This window comes from Nicotiana sylvestris, chromosome 4 (genome assembly GCF_000393655.2).
Source record: "Nicotiana sylvestris chromosome 4, ASM39365v2, whole genome shotgun sequence".
Classification (NCBI taxonomy): Eukaryota; Viridiplantae; Streptophyta; class Magnoliopsida; order Solanales; family Solanaceae; genus Nicotiana; species Nicotiana sylvestris.
In genome coordinates, this window is record NC_091060.1 from 131,980,242 (window position 1) to 131,998,835 (window position 18,594).

General features: G+C 36.7%; 1 long non-coding RNA gene across 1 annotated transcript; it reads right to left on the reverse strand.

Annotated features, from left to right (window-relative positions):
• Positions 1-5,322: 5,322 nt before the first annotated feature.
• LOC138889054 (uncharacterized) lies at positions 5,323-11,016 on the reverse strand. Its single transcript, XR_011406617.1, has 3 exons — positions 10,635-11,016; positions 6,517-6,584; positions 5,323-5,584 (listed from the first exon to the last, which is right to left on the reverse strand). It is a non-coding gene; the product is annotated as an uncharacterized lncRNA (long non-coding RNA).
• Between the last annotated feature and the right edge of the window lie 7,578 nt (positions 11,017-18,594).

An 18,594-nucleotide genomic window follows, 5' to 3' on the forward strand; every position in this document is an offset into this window, starting at 1 on the left:
TAAACCGTTATCGAACCGTTAACCCAATAACCCGATATCGATAACCCAATAAAAAATTAACGGTTCGGGTTATCGGTTTTACCCGATATATGTCTAGCCCTACTACCAACCCATCATACACCCCCATCTACCCACCTCACCCCACCCTAAATAAAAATATTATTAATAGTACTTTCTTTTCATGTTATAGACATTTTTTTTTTCATTTCAACAAATGAGTATTTTCTTTTCATGATATAAAAAAGTATTTTTTTTTTCCATTTTAACAAAAAATTACTTTCTTTTCATGATGTAGAAAAAGTATTTTCTTTCTTTTCAACAAAATGAGTATTTTCTTTTCATGATGTAGAAAAAGTATTTTCTTTCATGATACAAAAAAAGTATTTTTTTGCATTTCAACAAAATGAGTATTTTCTTTTTATGATGTAGAAAGATTACTTTCTTTTTCAACCAAAAAAATAGTATTTTCTTTTTAGTTATGGAACATAAATTTCAACGTTGTCTAGCGAAAAAAAGTAAAGCAGCATATTAGTTCCTTTGCGTTTGTATGAATATTTAGAAGAATAATTAAATTGTTGAAGAAAATAGAGTCCTGAAAACATTGGGTATTTGAGGGGAAGGGGGGGTGCAAGGAAACATGAGGACTTGGGGGAAAGGGATGAGGAGAGTAGCATAAAAAAAAATTTTTTACTGATCTCTAGCCAAACACTAGAAAATATTTTTCGGAAAAAGTTTTTCACTCGTCAACCAAACAAGGGTTTCATAAATGATAAAACCACTCATTTTTCATGAAAATATCTTCGTACCAAACACACCCTATATATAATTTTTTTTCCATTTCTCCTAAGTTCTTGGCTCATGCTAGATTGTTATCCAGCATTAGGAAAATAATTCCACGTTGGACAAAGCTTTGTGCGGGAATGTGGATTGACCGTTGAAATCTTAAATTTTTAGGAATAATTACACATACCAATTACCATCCAAATTTTTTGTCGTTAGTAACTCTTATCATAAGAGTCTTATGTGAGTATATATAACCCCTTAACTATTTGGGTTTAGGAAATAACCAGTGGCGGAGCGAGCATAGGAATTACGGGTTCGATCGAACCCAGCAACTTTGGTCTAAACCTTGTATTTATCTTAAAAAATTTATTAAATATATATATATTGTAAATTTTGAATCCAGTAACATAAACAAACTAGAATTCGAAACCCACAAACTTAGAATTCCAGCTCCGCCTTGGAATAACCACCCTCACACATTTTGAATGTGATAATAAACATATTTGATCTTAAATCAACGATCAAAATTGAGTTGTGTCCTTGCATGTATTCTCAAAACGCACAAGTCTACTTGTGTGGCCGGACAGTTAGACACGTCTGATAACTATATATAAGGGCTAGAGGTGATCATCTTCGAACACAAAGGGGAATCTGGATATGAAATACAATACCCGCTCAGCTCTACACGCTCAATGATTGCATTCTCCCTTTTTCTCTCCATTAACATATTGTATCAGCTTTACTTAATTAACTCATTCATTCTTGTGTTTCTCTTTTCTACCACACTTTGGGGGATGCTCAATCGAAAAGACCTTTTATTGCGCTTTCTTATAATTTTTTGTCTATTATTTCATTGATTTTAATTATTTCACACTGAATTTATTCTATTGCACGTAGCTAATTTTTTTCCCTTTCTAATTGGTAGACTTTTAGCATTCACAATAGTCGTGAAAATTGGAAAGAAAAAATTACTCCCTCCGTTCCAATTTATGTGAACTGATTTCCTTTTTGGTCCGTTCCAAAAAGAATGACCTCTTTCTAAATTTGGAAACAATTTAACTTAAACTTACAATTCTACCCTTAATGAGAAACTTTTATAACCACACAAGTACTCTGAGTCCCTTTTTGACTTGTTTAGGACCACAAATTCTAAAAGTTTTCATTTTTTCTTAAACTTTGTGCACAGTCAAACATGTTCACATAAATTGGAACGGAGGGAGTATTTTCTTTCTAACAAACGTTTGATGATATAGTTCCGACGATTATTTACAAGTTTATATTAGCCTACTGGTTTTTTGAAAGAAAAAAAAAATCTTTGTAGACAATATATCTTTTAAAATGAAACATCAGTTTTAGTTTCTATTATTATTTTTTTCTTCTTCTTTTAAAGTTATTTTGTGCATTTAATTACAAGAATATGTGTTTTACACAAGTCGGCAAGAGTACTGTTTTGGAGCACTCCGACTTATCTCCCAAACCTCCGTCCAGTTCTTGTACATGATTTGACATTTCATCCTTATAAAGCCTCTGAAGGGTTTGAAACACACCAAATGGGATAGTTAACTTTTCTGAATAGCGTAGCTGAAGTTAATTAGTAATAAACTACTCCATTAAAGTACTTGTAAAGAACACTTCTTTTATTTGTTGAACTTCTAACACTTATTTTATTTTAAATTTAAATGGAATTGAACCACATATGCATAGAATAATAGTAAACACAATAAGGCCAACCCTACAATAGGCTACACGCTAAGCTAATAGGGCAAAACCATAAATGCATATTAGTTTTTCCCAAACACTCTATAGATATTTCATATATAGATCTGTTTGTGATTCTTATCGTTTGTTTATTTTGCTTTCGGCAGGGCTTGACTTCATTAATTGGTAAAATACTACTTTTATAAGACTTTAAGGAGCAAGCAGCACAAAATTGAAATAAGGGCTAGGTGCTAAAGTACCATTTCAAAAGGTTGGATTTTTCTTTTTTTTCATCAAAAGCAGTCATCTATTAATGTATTAAGGAAAAGATATGTCCAAAGGAGCGTACAACCTCATTTACAACTTAGTTTATGAGTTTAGTAATATGCTTTCCCAAAAAACATCATATACTAAAGAAACAAAAAACTGTGGTAAGTTATGAGCGACAAAGTTAAACGCCCTAGAGTATATATAAAAGAGAAACATGTTTCGAGTCACCAAATTTTAGTTATAGACAAACTTGTTAAATAAGTTCTAGTAAAAAGATTTAAAATAAAACAAAAGAACGATATGTTCTACAACATACGGGGTAGACAATCAGCGTAAGACGTGCACAATGCACTCTTTAAGCGTAGGGGCGTATCCAGGGGAGTTCTATGAGCCACGTAAATCCAATATTTCTCTTCCTAAATTATGTATAATAATATTATGTCTTTTCAAAAATATTTAAATATATATGTGTGTATCCAAGCTCAAAGTATCATTTGATACAATGGTTATTAGGTGCACCTCTCTAACTGAGGTTGTCACTTCAAACTTCTTTCAATCTTCTTGTTGTTTCTTTTTTTTTTCTAGAACTAGAGGTGGGCATCGGTCGGTTCGGTTCGGTTTTGAACATTATCGGTTTTGTCTATCGGTTATCAGTTTACAAATATCATAACCCGATAACCAAACCGATAAGATATTGGTTATCGGTTATCGATTAATCGGTTATATATCGTTATCAGTTCGGTTATCGGTTTACCCGATAAGATAAAACAACTAAAAAATTTTGCAATATATAAAACAAAGAAATCAAACTGCCAGAACGGTGTAAACTGCCAACTTTTGTTGTTTCTTAACAAAAGCACGCTCCCACTTCTGTGCAGTATCTACTGATGTCTGGCGGAGAACTGGTGGTGAGTCTTGCGTCTTGACTCTTGGAGGCTGCGACGGAAACAAGAATGAGAACTGAGAGACAAACTACTGAAGACTGAAGAGTGAAGAGGGAATTAGGAAAATAAATAACCCTAGTATATACTTAAGGGTAAATTAGTAAATTACATCATTCTTATTGGGTTATCGGTTTTTACCCAATAACAAAAATGCAAACCGAGCCCGAACCGATAACCCAATAATTTTTTTTTAACCCGTTACCGAACTGTTAACCCAATAACCCAATACCGATAACCCAATAAAGAATTAACGGTTCGGGTTATCGGTTTTACCCGATATATGCCCACCCCTATCTAAAACTAGGTGCCTACAGGAAATGGGCATGTCTGGTGTCAATTTAAACATATTAATTAAGTACTTTTTCTTTCTTTGTTTGATTTATTCTTTCAAAATTTACACACATTAAAATTTATATTCTTCTTTTGTCACCATATATAAAATCTTATATAATTAAATAAAGTGTGTATATTAAAACTAGTAGCAACGAATGATGTAGCATAGACCGTATAAATGAATATTCATCAAATTTACTATTTTTCGATTTGTTCTTTCGTCGATGGGTCCCACTACAACATTTTAGGCCTCAGTCACCCTATAAAAGTGTAGCCTAAACTAGTAAAAAGTGTGGCATTTGAGCAAAAGCTACTTTAGGCAACGCTTTTAACGGGTGGCCTAAATTGGCATAACCTTTGCCCTAAGGCCACACTTTTGAAGTGTTGCTTTAGAAGTCACGCTTCAAAAGTGTAGCCTATAAGGTACAATGACCACGCTTGTATATACCTTTTATACTAACACTTTTTAAGTCCTATAGCAACACTTTCAAAGTGTGGCCTTTTGAAGCTTATAGGCCACATTGTTCAAGTGTAGTTTTAGCAATAATCCTTGTAAAGTGCTATTTTTTATAAAATTACATTTTTTTAATATCCCAAGTAATCACATTTATTACCTAACATATATTATCAGATATTTTGAGATCATTGCTAAGTATGAAGATCTCAAGAACTACATCAACTAACAAATAACCAAAAAAAAAAAAGTTCAAATGCGTACACTTATATATCATGTGTTATATTAACTAGAAAAACCAATTGTTCAAAGGTGCAACCTCGCAATAAACTAAAACAAATAAAATTTATGTATCATGATAACACTTTACACATATTAATTAGAAGTTAGCATCTATTAGAAACCTCATTCGATATCCCTTTAGCTACAAGTTTCTTTTCTAATACATGGCTAGCTAGTTTAACACCCTTCACATCATCTCCTAATTTTGTAACTGGTCCATTTTTATAAGCTTGACATCACCATTAATCTAATCAGTGTATGAACTTTTCTTGTTCAAACCATAGAAACTCCTGAAGGTTTGTAAGCCTTATGTTCCCCATTTGCATTTTCTTTATTCTCTTTAGTAGATCTGCCTTCCCATGCCTACAACTAAGAGAAATAAAAATGCATTACTTTTTGTTATAGCCTGCAAATAATGTGAAAAAGTTATATCTCTGTCACGAATCTAAACCCCAAACCCGGTCATGATGACGCTTCTCGTGAAGACAAGGCCAGCCAACTATCCCTAATTGTATGTTAAACAGTTAAACAACAGGAAAACAGTCTAAAACATGATAAAATAATTCAATGTAGCAGATAATGTCATAAATACGCGGAAGAACAACCCAACACAGCCCAAAACCGGGGTGTCACTAGTCATGACCATCTATAATCCTACTACAAGTCCGATAAGTCTATAACTACTACAAATGTTTGGAAAGTGATAGAAATGACAAGAGAGAAAAACACAGGACTGCGGACGCCAAACAGCTGCCTCGTGAACTCCGAATGTCCGTCGGGAGCCCTCAACTCGCACTAGCAGGATCAGCAACGCCGGAATCTGCACACGGGATGCAGGGAGAAAAGTGAGTAATCCAACTCAGTGAGTAACAAATGTAAATAAAGACTGAAAGCAAGAAATCACGTAAAACACAAGACATTCTATAATGAAGCAGTAAAACAGTGAAAGATAGGTAAAATCCTTTAACTCAAATATAGTTTGATGAAAAACCATTTTCAATAATTAAGCAGGTAATTGACAATCAGTTATGAAAAGTAAACACATAAAAGCTCACCCTTCGGGCACAGTATCAGCAATTCCGCCCCTCGGGCAACATCTCAGAACAGTACCAGCCCCTCGGGCAATCACATAGAACAATATCAGCCCCTCAGGCTCAATCTCACATCATAATGGGTACACGCGCTCACTGGGGGTGTACAGACTCCTGGAGGGGCCCCTTACGACCCAAGCGCAATGTCAAGCCACCTCGTGGCATCATTACTAGGCCCTTGGCCTCATATCAAACAAGCCACCTCATGGCGTACATATCTCAGGCCCTCGGCCTCAGTCAAAAATCCTCACAAGCCACTCGGGCAATAGTAAAACAGTGTTTCTCATCCCAGACATCATTTAAAAATATCATTTGAGTATTAAAACTGAGTAAACATGGCTGAGTACGAAAACAGTGGAAAATAACATGACTGAGTTCAAGTATAAAGTCAAAACAGTGAGGAAATATCAATAAAAATCCCCGAAGGGTTCAAATAGTTGGCACGAAGCCGAAATATGGCATTCAGCCCAAATAATGATGATAATAAATAGATTCCAGTCAAATACGCAGTAAAACCATCAATCGAAACGAACCAAGTCACAATCCCAAATAGTGCACGACCCCACGCACGTCATCAAACGTGTCTCACCTCAATATAGCACTACGATGTGCAAACCCGGGGTTTCAAACCCTTAGAACATCATTTACAATCATTACTCACCTCGAACCGGTCAAATCTCTAGCTCGCAACGCCTTTGCCCCTCGAATCGGCCTCCACTCGCGTCGAATCTATCCAAAAATCAAAATCACGATGTCAAAATATGCTAAGGGAACGAAGCCCAAGCGAAAACAATCAAATAATAGCAGAAATCTCGAAATTGGCCAAACCCAACCCCCAGGCCCACGTCTCGAAAGTCGATAAAAATCACATTACCGGAATCCTTATCCTCCTACAAGTCTATACATATCAAAAACACTAAAATTAGAGTCCAAATGGCCCCTCAAATCCTCATTTAAAGTCTCTTAATCTCAAGCCCTAACTTCTCAATTTTTAGGCTTAGATTCCATGATTTATTAGGTAGATTTCACAATAGAATAGAGTTTTAAGTCCAAAATTCTTACCTCCAAATGTTTCCCCTTGAATCCCTCTTCAATCTCCTTCAAAAAGCTCCAAAAACGACCAACTATGGAGGAAATAAACCCCAAAATCACGGACAAGACGAGTACTTAAACATTCTGTCCAGGCCTAAATTTCCTTCTTCGCGAACGCGGTCAAAGCCTCACGTTCGCGAAGCTCACAAATTTCGTTGACCAAAACTCTTCTTTGCGAGCGCGACCCCACCATCGCGAACACGATGCCTTAGCTTCACCAACCTACGCAAACGCGACCAAGCCTCTCGCGAACCCGATGCTTACTAATCCAGCCCTTCGCGAACGCTGAACTCCCCTTCACGAACGCGAAGGCTAAACCTGGCGCCTCCCTTCTTGACCCTTCGCGAACGCAAGGGTCCACTCGCGAACGCGAAGACCAAAATATCTACAACAGCTGAAACCATTTTCTTTAATTTTTCTTAACTTAAAATGATCCATTCAACCCTCTGAAACTCACCCGAGGCCCCCGGGACCTCAACCAAAGGCACAAACATATCCCATTACCTTATCCAAACTTGTTCCAATCTTCAAAACACCTCAAACAACATCAAATCAACAAAAACACATCGGATTCAAGCCTAACTTTCTAAAATCTTCTGAATTCCTCTTTTGATAAAAAAAATCCAACCAAACCACGTCCAAATGACCTGAAATTTTGCACACATCCCAAATGACACAACGGAACTACTGCAACTCTCGAGATTCCATTCGACTCCTAGATCAAAATCTTGCCTACCAACCGAAAATTGCCAAAATATCAACTTCACCAATTCAAGCCTAAATCTACTCCGAACCTCCAAAACTCATTCCAATCGCGCTCCTAAGTCCCAAATCACCTCCCAAAGCCAACCGAACCATCAGAACTCACATCCGAGCCTCTAACACATAAGTCAATATCCGGTTGACTTTTCTAACTTAAGCTCTCTTAAAAGAGACTAAGTGTCTCAAACCTTACCAAAATCATTCCAGATTCGATCCAACCAACCCGATACCATATAACATGTATAAACAAAGCATAAAGAAGCAGAAATAGGGAAATCGGAGCAATAACTCCTGAGACGACTGATCAGATCGACACAATCTCCATTTAAGCTTCCAATATATATTACAAGATGATACTATAAAGCAGCCAGATGTACATACATATATTGAATATACTACAAGATCAATAGGAGAACAAGATTTCGAGTCATCAACATGTTTACTGTTGTTTGAAGAAAAAGTCATCTGATGGAAGGCCAAAACAAGATTGAATCTCATCACAGAAAGATAATTGATAGCTAAATATAAATTCTTTCAATAATATCATGGTGCCAAGATGGTACTAATTAGCCAGTATGAAAACCAGGAGATAAGAACGAGACACACTTCCCACAAAAATTCATTAGGAAGTAGTAACAATTAGATTAGAAATTCACTTATATTTAAGCGTTTCAGTAGAATTGATGAAATTTACCTATATCGCTTTCATATAGATTGAATTATGATGAAAATCATCAATTAGCTTGATAACAGATGGATAAAACAACAAACTAGCTCAGTGTAATTTATTTTTTCCTTTACTAAATCTTGTTAAAAATATAATAGCACGCATACCTTGCTTTTTGTGAATAAACAAGCTGGAAGCCACGAATAATATGATTAACATACTAAAAGTGTAACAACCTAATTACATATATAAAATCAGAAATGATTAAATTAGTAAAACAAAAAGCCAAACTCTAATCTAAAAACAAATAGACATCTAGAAAAGCACACAAAGTTATAAATATACAAATAAATAATTTTAATGATATAAACTCAAACCGAGTAGACACTGCCAGAACTCGTAGATGGTTTTGTCAACAAACAGAAATAAGAGTATGTTCAAATGAAATTAAAAATAAATCAGAAAAAAATAATAGGAGCACCATACTAGAGTTATACATGAAGCATTCATGCGGAGCTAGAGTACTAACTTATGGGTGTTCTAATTTTTACTAAATATGGTGTGAAAGAATAAGAGAGCAGGAAAGATGGAATTTGTCTGATGTTTTAAACTTCTTATAGACCTAAAACAAATGTAGCGTGTCCTGGAACTTTAGAAAAAGCCTCCAAACCACATTTCATAAAATGCAAGCATTTCAACATTCTAGGATTGATAGTTTGAGCTCTAACTTCTCAAGAGCAATTAAGAGATATTAAAAGTAAAACTAACTGATAGAAAAGTGAGAACAACATGGTTGTGTCAGACATAATAAATTGAGTGAGAATTATTTAGTATTTGAGTCTTTTCAGCTATGGTAGCAAATACATCAACTAATAACTAGGATTGTCCGCTTCCAGTTGCCACTGTTTTAACAATAAAACAACAGATTAAGTTCAAAGATCATCTCAAAGCGGACAATTATCATCTATATTCATTTTCTTAGTTTAATTGATCAATCAATTCAAGAAGGTGTCAGTTCTGCACATTTTTATCCTTTAAAAGATGCATCAAAACTTCCATCTAGATCTAGCACCCAACTATTTCAACTTCTGTCAATTAAATACTCAAGTAGTTCTTGTGAAAGCTACATACACATGTGAAATACACAAGCTGCTAACATTAATATCAAGAGTTGACTAGATAGGAACCTGACTTCTTTTAAAACTGTTACATTAGGTTTTGACTAGATATTTGCGGGGTCACAAGGGATAGGTGCCGAAGCTAAATTCCAGGTTCCCTGAAGGGAGGGGGGGGGGACAGGAAAGTTAAGAATGTGGTAGGGTAAAACATTGCATCAGATCTATTGAGGCAATATCATAGCAATTCTGGTATGCAATTGATGCATACGTAGATGCAATCATACTTCTGCCGCTCATTTTCATGATTTCATCTACACAAGATTCTATAGTAGGGTAAGTTTATTCCATTCTAAATATCTACTTATACATAATAGTATCCATACTTCAATATATATGTAATAAGAAAAGGCACGTCAACTATAGCTTTTACTATTTCTGAGACATGAGAGCACACTACCTCCTTAACTTATTGACAAGAAATAAACTGGTAGAATCACACAATACTTCTCCCCGACAGGACGCTACATTGTGCACCATAATGTTATTTCAGCAAATATGAAAAGTAATTAGTAACTAAGAAATCCTATCATGAAGCTTAAGAAATGTTTCCTGCACCTGCAACTGAAGTAACTAATCACTTGGAATCATAAAGGATTTAAAACCTAAAAAGTTCAAACTTTAGAAAATAAATGAAACTAATCATTACAATACTGAAGAATGGCCAAAAAGTATTGCAAAAGAAGTAAAAATGTGAAAACTAAATTAAAGGTGAACATTAAAGCAGCCTAGTTAAATGCTTCTCATAGCAAAAAGTTACTTTATTAAAATCAGAAATGCTTGTTAAACTCACAGCACATATAAAAAAAACTAAACTTTCAATAAAAAAATTAGCCAGGCAATTTAGTTTCTACTTACAAGAAAAACAATTAGTCCAATCAATTAAGAACAGATTTAGCAAGCTCTTAATGGTCTATTAGTTACACAAATTTAGGATTCATATTTTGGGATTTAAACTGAAGCAGCTTACTAGGGTTTCGAAAAGCTGAAACATACTCACAAAAAATCAACAAGATTTAATTTGAACGAATAATTAAATTGGGATTTTGAATAAAAAGAACAACTTTTTAAAAAAAGCATCACCGGAATCCTGAAAACCCGGCGAAAGATCACCGGCGCCGCAAAAGTGTCCGATCAAATACTCGTTTCTTTATCTGACTCAGACGCATGGAGATCCGGTTACTGATTGGTACCATTTTCTGTGTCATTAAAGGAGCCTGACAAATATGTCACTTTCCAACGAAATCTCCAATTGAATTTGATTTCCACATAGCCCAACAAAAGTATTTCAATCCCTTCTACTCTGCTATACTCAATCTACAAAAAAGATATGAGAAGAGCCCTCAACTTTGCTTATGGAATTTTAGGAAAGAAGAACGAGGAGATTTTCTTCTAGCGTGGGTAAATAGATTTTAGCGAAATATTTTAGGGCGTTGTTTTTCAGAAAAATTTTAGGGGGAAATTGTTGCGGGAACTTTTAGAAAATATATTTTAGCGCACGCTTATATACAATTGCCTTTGTAAATGTTAACAAGCACGCTCACAAAGTGTTGCATCACATACGGATAAATGTTGCCAATAATTTATGATTTGGCAATACTTAAAAAGTGTAGTCTATAGTATTAACATAATCGTCACCTAATAAATCGTAGCCAAAAGTACTTTTTAAAGACTACCCTTATAAAGTGTTGTCATAGATATATTTAACCACGCTTTTCAAGTGTTGTCAAAAAGTGATGTGGTCATAGGCCAAATTTGTTGTAGTGATATAGTCGATGGGTTCAACTGGTCCCAATATTTTCAACATGAAGTATAAATATAAATGTAAAAGAATTACTATTTTAAAGAGATTTATACACAGTAGGACTCTCATAAAATAGTATACGTAGAAATGTTGTTTACCCTTAAAATCAGATAACAATTAAACTCCAGATACCTTAATCCTCGTTCTTCCTTGTTCATAAAAATGACCAAAACATCTAAGATTGTTCCGCAGATAGAGAAAGCTTCCTCGTCTCAGCTGGTCGACAAACAACTGGTGGCGGAGCCACGTTCTGAAGAGTTCGTTCCCGGGCGGTACATTATTGACTCTGATTTTAAGGTCGAAAAGACTTCATCGGTTCTGGGCCGATGCAAGCGCATGTCGAGGTACATATGCACGATAACTTGCAGCCTTCTCGACCAAGTCAAAAAGGATTGTAACTAGGTCGACAAACACGTGGTGGTGCCCTCGCCCGAGGAGTCAATCACTAGTTATGTGGAAGGGTTTCTAAGTGTTTACAATTACCCTTTCACATTGGGTTCTGTTAGAAACTATGCGTCCACCAGACTGTATAGAGAACCGGGTTCTCTACGAGTTTCCTCTAAAAATACTAATGAACCAAACTGTATAGCGATCTGGTCCTATATCAGTTTGGTACAGTCCTAAATACTGAACAAGTATGTAAATGATACACAGGATAAGTTCCCACTTTATAGAGAACCACATTCTCTGTTCTCTATAAGTTCCCACTGTAAGCAACAGACTGTAAAACTAGTCAGTATAGGGAATCAGGTTCTCTAATTGTTCCACAGTAGCTCGGCAGAAAGTAAAGAACACAGAGAATTTTTACGTGGAAAAATCCCAACTCAAGGGGACAAAAATCACGACCTACACTTATAGGCTTTCAACTTCACTAACTTGTAAACACCTATTACAAGCCACTTTGTAATGACTCTATTACAAAGAATTCAACTAACTTGTGGTACTCTTACCACAAGCCACTTTGTGACTCCCTAATTACAAAGAATTTAACTAACTTATGATGCTCTCGCCACAAGCAACTTTGTCACTCTACAGTTACAAAGGCTTTTACACACTCTAACTTGTAATAACAATTATTACAAGCCACTTTGCAACTCTCTAGTTGCAAAGACTTTAACTTATGACTAAACCTAGTCACAACGTAAACTGAAGAGTTTACGGATTTTGGGTTTCCTAAAAACGGCTTCTAAGAAAGAAAGATAGGAGTTACAATGAAGAACAATTAACAAAGACTTAACAAACCTAAGGACTTAAGATATCTTCGATCTTGGATCAGGTCCTTGAGGTTGAAGCAGCTTTGTTCTTGAGAGAGGTTGTTGCAAGCACTTGAGAAAGAATTTTTGTTTCTGATTTTTGCAAGTCTTAGAACCTGAATCTTGTGCTTTGCATGAGGTTTATACTATAAAAGACATCCTTAGTGATGTCCAATCTCAATGGAAAGTGACTGCTACACTGTCTGTTGCACTATTGTAGGCAGTCACTTTCTGCAGTTGCTTTCCAGTTGTACTGTTGACTTGTACTTCTGTCAGGGAAACACCAAGGTATCAGGTCCCTAATCTGGTTCCTATGAATCTAAAGATACACTGCCCAGATTATCTTGAGTCGACTAATTTGAATGATTGTACCAAGCATGTTTCAGGCCCTTCATCTGGTTCTCTCATGAAGTAAGGTGTTTTACCTTCCTTGATTGTGTTTATGCATGTGTGACATCACTTACAATGATGTAAGCAAGGTAGGTAAAGAGCCTTCCACAGAAAGTTGACTGTTGCGTTGTTCCTGTGCAGTAGCGTGTGCAGGCAGCAACTTTCCTGCTATAGAGTTAACTTCATACAGTCTCCTTCGGAACTGATAGGGACCAGTTCCCTCAACTGTTCCTTCTACTCTTCCTCACTTGAGTCATTGCTGTCAGCTTTGAGTTCCAAGTTCTTTTCTTTCTTTGGTTCTCTTCTTTCACTATCTATCTTCCTCTTCATCTCGTAGGTCTTCAGATTTCCAACTAGCTCTTCTGTGGTCAGCTCATGCAGGTCCTTTGATTTAGTAATAGCATTCACCTTGCTTTCCCAAGGGCTGGATCCCAACCTGAAACTTTGTGATCTCAAGGTCTTGTAGATGTGTAGCGGGTTCCTTATCTAGCTCTGAATGGTAAGTTTGTTAGATCATCAAAACATAAAGTAAAGTACTTGTGTCCAAGGTACTTGTAACCTATCAATTTCCCCTTTTTTGATGACGACAAACTTAGAATTGATATTCCCCATGAGAACCAGATCTCCATATTGTCCCCCCTACGGATCAGCCATATTCCCCATGAAAACCGAACCTAAGGAGCCAATCATAACTGGTTCCTCAAGACTGTTTGGCAAATCATCAAAACTCAAAGTTGCATAACTTATCAATTTTCCCCTTTTTGATGATGACAAACCCAGAATTAATATTCCTCTTGAGAACCAGATTCCTCACATGTTTCCCTGCATTATCAGCAATGTTCCCCTTGTGAAGTAGATCCATCTTTCATGCATAGCATTAACTTCCCTCTTTTGGCATCATTGAAAAGAATGACAGAAGAAGTACTACCAAAAAGTTCAACAACATTAACTCAGGCCACTTGGGCAACACATCATAAACAATAACAAGAACAACAAGTGAATGTCATGGCACAAAATAGAGAGATTGCCCATAGTGGAGTAATTATAACAAAAGCACAGTAGTTTTAACTATACACAATATGACAATTCAAACAACTAAAGTACAAATGTCATCAAATATAGGAATCAAAAGAAGATAAGAATTCAAGGGAATTTGGAAGGAGTGAAAGACATGAATCACTGGGCAGGAGGAAAAGTAAGGGGCTAAGGCCTTGATGAGATCCATTCATTCATTTACTCTCCTTTGATCAATGATCATCTACTCTCTCAGTTCCTCCACCTATTTCCTCAATCTTTATTCTCACCATTAAACTTAGCATTCTATCGAGGACCAGGTTCTCAACCTACTGAGTAGGTTGAACCCTCAATCAGATCACCAAGACTCTTCCCAATCTTCGTCTCATCAAGAACAGACTAAGTCCCATGCACATATAGCATCATAGTATCACGTAAAACATAGAAGTTTTTACTTCCTCTTTTAGAAACATTGGGACTTGGAGGAACAAAGAGGTGATTCTATTTTTGAAACTCAACAATGTCAAGAAGTTCCTCCATTTTTCAGCAATATCAAAGTCAACACTCTGCCTTACAACACTTTTTGAGACTTCAACGTCTTCTCCCTCCAAACCTAATGGCTAAACCTTTTGCTTCTGTAAGGAACTAGGTTCCTCACCTACACTACCCTTTCAATCCCTGAGCATCCATGTCTCCCTCTTCTTCTTCTCAATCTGTTTACCCTTATCATCTGCTGCATCTTTCTCAGCCAACTTTCTTTTATCCTTTTTTTAAATTCTTTCTCACAAATGGAAATTTTTCCACTTCATTCTCTCTTCCTCATCAATCAGCCTACTTTTCTCAATACTCTTTACTGGATCAGAAGTTCGTTTAAACACAAAACTTCAAGGAGAAAAAGATCATCATTAAAATTGACTTCATGAGAAGGACTTGAGGGATCATGTTCCTCATTCAGTCCTCACATTTACCAATTTCTCCATCCTTCAAGACTTTCACAAATCCAACCACAACTTCAGCCTCACGCTCTAGAATATTAGATCTACCTTGTTCCCTTTCAGTTAAACTTTCATCAAAATCTACCAAAGACTTCTTGGGGTTTTGATTCTGATGGAGTTAGGTTTTTTGGAAAATGAGAGAGTTGGGTTCACTTCTGGCATATTTGGAAAGAAGGATTATTTTGAGACAAGGTTGATTTTGGTTTTGAAGAAAAGAATAGGTTTTAGTTGGGTGTAAGATAGAGAAGTGCCTTTTTGGGGTAATGGGTCAGTTCAGAAAAGTTTAACATTTTGGACTTCAAAGGTTAGGAGGAGAGGCAGGAGAAAGGCAGAAATAAATTGATGACATGACACTTTAGCAGCTTAAAAAGGCATATAAGTATTGGAGAGACTACTAACCTGAGTCATAGGAACCAGGTTCCTTGACGGTTTTTGAAAATTTTGAGCAAAGACTCCAAGACGTGCAATGTCACTCTTAGTTGTTTTTGTCCTAAGACTGCCATATGTGTATACCTATAACAGTATAGCTTTGAGTTAGATGTTGTCGAAAAATACTTTTTAGCATTGTACCTTTCTTTCTTAACATAGCCAATCATCGATGGACCAGGTCCTTAGTTGAGCTTGATCAACCCCAACTCCAGACGATTTCTTTCAAAATGTTCCCTGCTCAGCGCCTTGGTGAAGATGTCTTCTACCTGATCCTTTGTCTTCCAGAACTTCGTACAGATTAGAACCTTTTCAACATTGTCCCTGAGAAAATGGTGTCTGACGTCAATGTGCTTGGTTCTTTTGTGTTGAACCAGATTCTTTGACATGTTGAGAGCACTGGTGTTGTCACATAGAAGTGGTACACAATCAATGTATGCGCCAAAATCTTTCAATTGTTGCTTGACCCAGAGTGATTGAGCACGAGGCAGCTGCAACATATTCTGCTTCAGCTGTTGAGAGAGCTACTGAGTTTTATTTCCTTGTACCCCATGAGATAAAACATGATCCAAGGAAATGAGCCATTCCAGATGTGCTTTTCTTGTTCACTAGATAGCCTGCATAATCAGCGTCATCATAACAAATAAGGTTGAAATTGTCACCTGAAGAATAGTACAGAACCAGGTTCTGTGTCCCCTTAAAATATCTTAGAATACTCTTAGCAGCCTTCAGATGAGATTCCTTAGAATTTGATTGGAACCTTGCACATAATCCCACATTAAATACAATGTCTGACCTGCTGACAGTAAGATAGAGTAGAGATCCAATGATTCCCCTTTGATGCTTCCATATCAAACCTTTTCAAGAGTTTTTTGATGCATTTCTGCTGACTGATACACATTCTCTTTATGGACTGCTTCACTTGCAGATCTAGAAAGACATTCAGTTTCCCCAATATACTCATTTCAAACTCATTTCCCATAAGTTTAGCAAATTCTTCACATAATGAGTCAGTTGAGCTCCAAGTATGATTCCATCAGCATAGATCTGCACAATGAGTAGGTTCCTTCCTGATTTCTTTCACACCAAGCACGGGGAGCCTGGCTTCCATAACAGTTCTGTCAGCAGGTCGTGGAACCAGGTTCCATGTTCTGTTCCTCTCAAGTTGACGGAGCTCTTCTTCCATAGCTGTAATCCAGTCAGCATCTTTCAATACTTCCTTGATATTATTAGGCTCTATTTGAGAGAGAAAGGCTGAGAAGGCAAGTGAGTTTCTTGTCTTTGATCTGATTTGAATTTCTCAGCAGGTGGAGTTCCATGTATGGCATCCACAATTCTATTTTCTGCTTCAGATATTGTGATTGAGGGACCAGGTTCCTCTATGTCGGCTGGAGTCTAAATCTTCAGTTCTGAGGAACAAGGTCCATGTAAATCTGGAGTAATCATCCATACTGACGAGAATATGTACCTCTTTCCTCCTTTACTTGGCATCCTCATAGGTACACATAGATCCATATGGAGGAGATCAAGTGGCCTTGAGATACTAACTTCCTTTTTGGGCTTGAAAGAGGATCTCACTTGCATTCCTTTTACACATGCATCACACACCCTGTGATCCTTGAAGCTTGATTTGAGCAGACCATGAACCAGGTCCTTCTTGACTAATTTGTTCAGCAGCGTGAAACTTGCATGACCCAGTCTTCTGTGTCATAGCTCAGCATTATCATTAACAGCACTCAGACATCCAAGATCCCCTTGTCACAGATTTGGGAAATACCCAGCAGAATCTCGTAGAGGACCAAGTACTCTACTGTTCAATGGACTCATAATGTTCCCGATCTTTCCATCTTCCAGAATGTATCCCTTCTTGCCATTTTCAAAGGATACACTCATTCCTTGCAGGGCCTTTAGTGAAAGGAAATTATTTGTTCTTCCAGTCAAGAGCTTCGAGCAGTCGCTATCCATGTACCACTGTTGACTGCTTCCTTTCACTGTTCCCTGCACACTTAAGTCAATGATTAGACTTAGGAACCCAAGCCAGCTTGGGTCCCTTATAATGACAGAACGGACGGATCAAACTTCTTTTTGCCCATGCAAGCAGCACATATTTTCTTTTCAGGGAACCAGGTTCCTCATCAGTACGCCTCTTTTCAACAAACACTCTGTTTTGCTGTAAAGACTAAATTTTAACTTTACAAGAGTCCTTATAATGACCAGTTTGACCACAGTGAGTGCACAACCTATTATCAACCACAGTTACATACTTCCTATGGGGATTATATGAGGTTTTAGCCTTTGGAAACCTGATGCCTTGCCTGTTTCCACCATTACTCCTGTATATAGACGTTATCACCTCAGAGGACCGGGTCCATTTTAGTGACTTATCAAGATTATTTTTAACCCTTTTTAAATCATCCTGAAGTTGTCTATTCTTTTCAAGCTCAGCAACAAGACTTGTTTTAATTTTCTTAAGCTCACTCTCAAGCTCAAGTTGAGCCTTTCTAACCACTTCCTTTCCCTCGGTGTTGTCCATCCATTTTTTTGTTTGTTTTTTTAACAAGTTGTGTTCTCTAGTTACTTCTTCCATTTGTTCCCTTAAATCTTCAAAGGAAACTACCATATCATCCCTTTCTTGCTCAGTAGCTGCAATTTTTTCTACTAGAGTATTCTTTTCTTTGCTAAGGTTCTCTATGGTTTCTTTCAAGTCATCAACCATTACCATCACATCATCTCTGGACTGTTCAGCATTTCCTAGCTCTATGATTAGGGTATCTTTATCATTAACAAAACTATAATATGTATCAATTAGAATATTTGCTAATGACATCAATTCTTTCGAAGAGTAGGACTTCAGATTTCTTTGAACATCCCTGATTACCTCATCATTGTCATCCTCTTCATCCTCATCGGACTGAGCCATCAATGCAAACACTGAATCAAATTCCTTTGCTTCATTTTGCAATGCCATCATGGAGCTGGTTCCTGCATCTGGTTCCTCTTCTAATTCACTGAAGGAGTCTTCCCATGCAGCAAGAGCTTGCTTCACAACATTGTCAGCTGTACTTTTTCAGCTGAATCGTTTGTCAAGAACCAGGTTCCTTTTTGCTACTTTGTCAGAGTTGTGTTTGTGATGCTCTTGTTTTAGAAATAGGCAGCCTTTG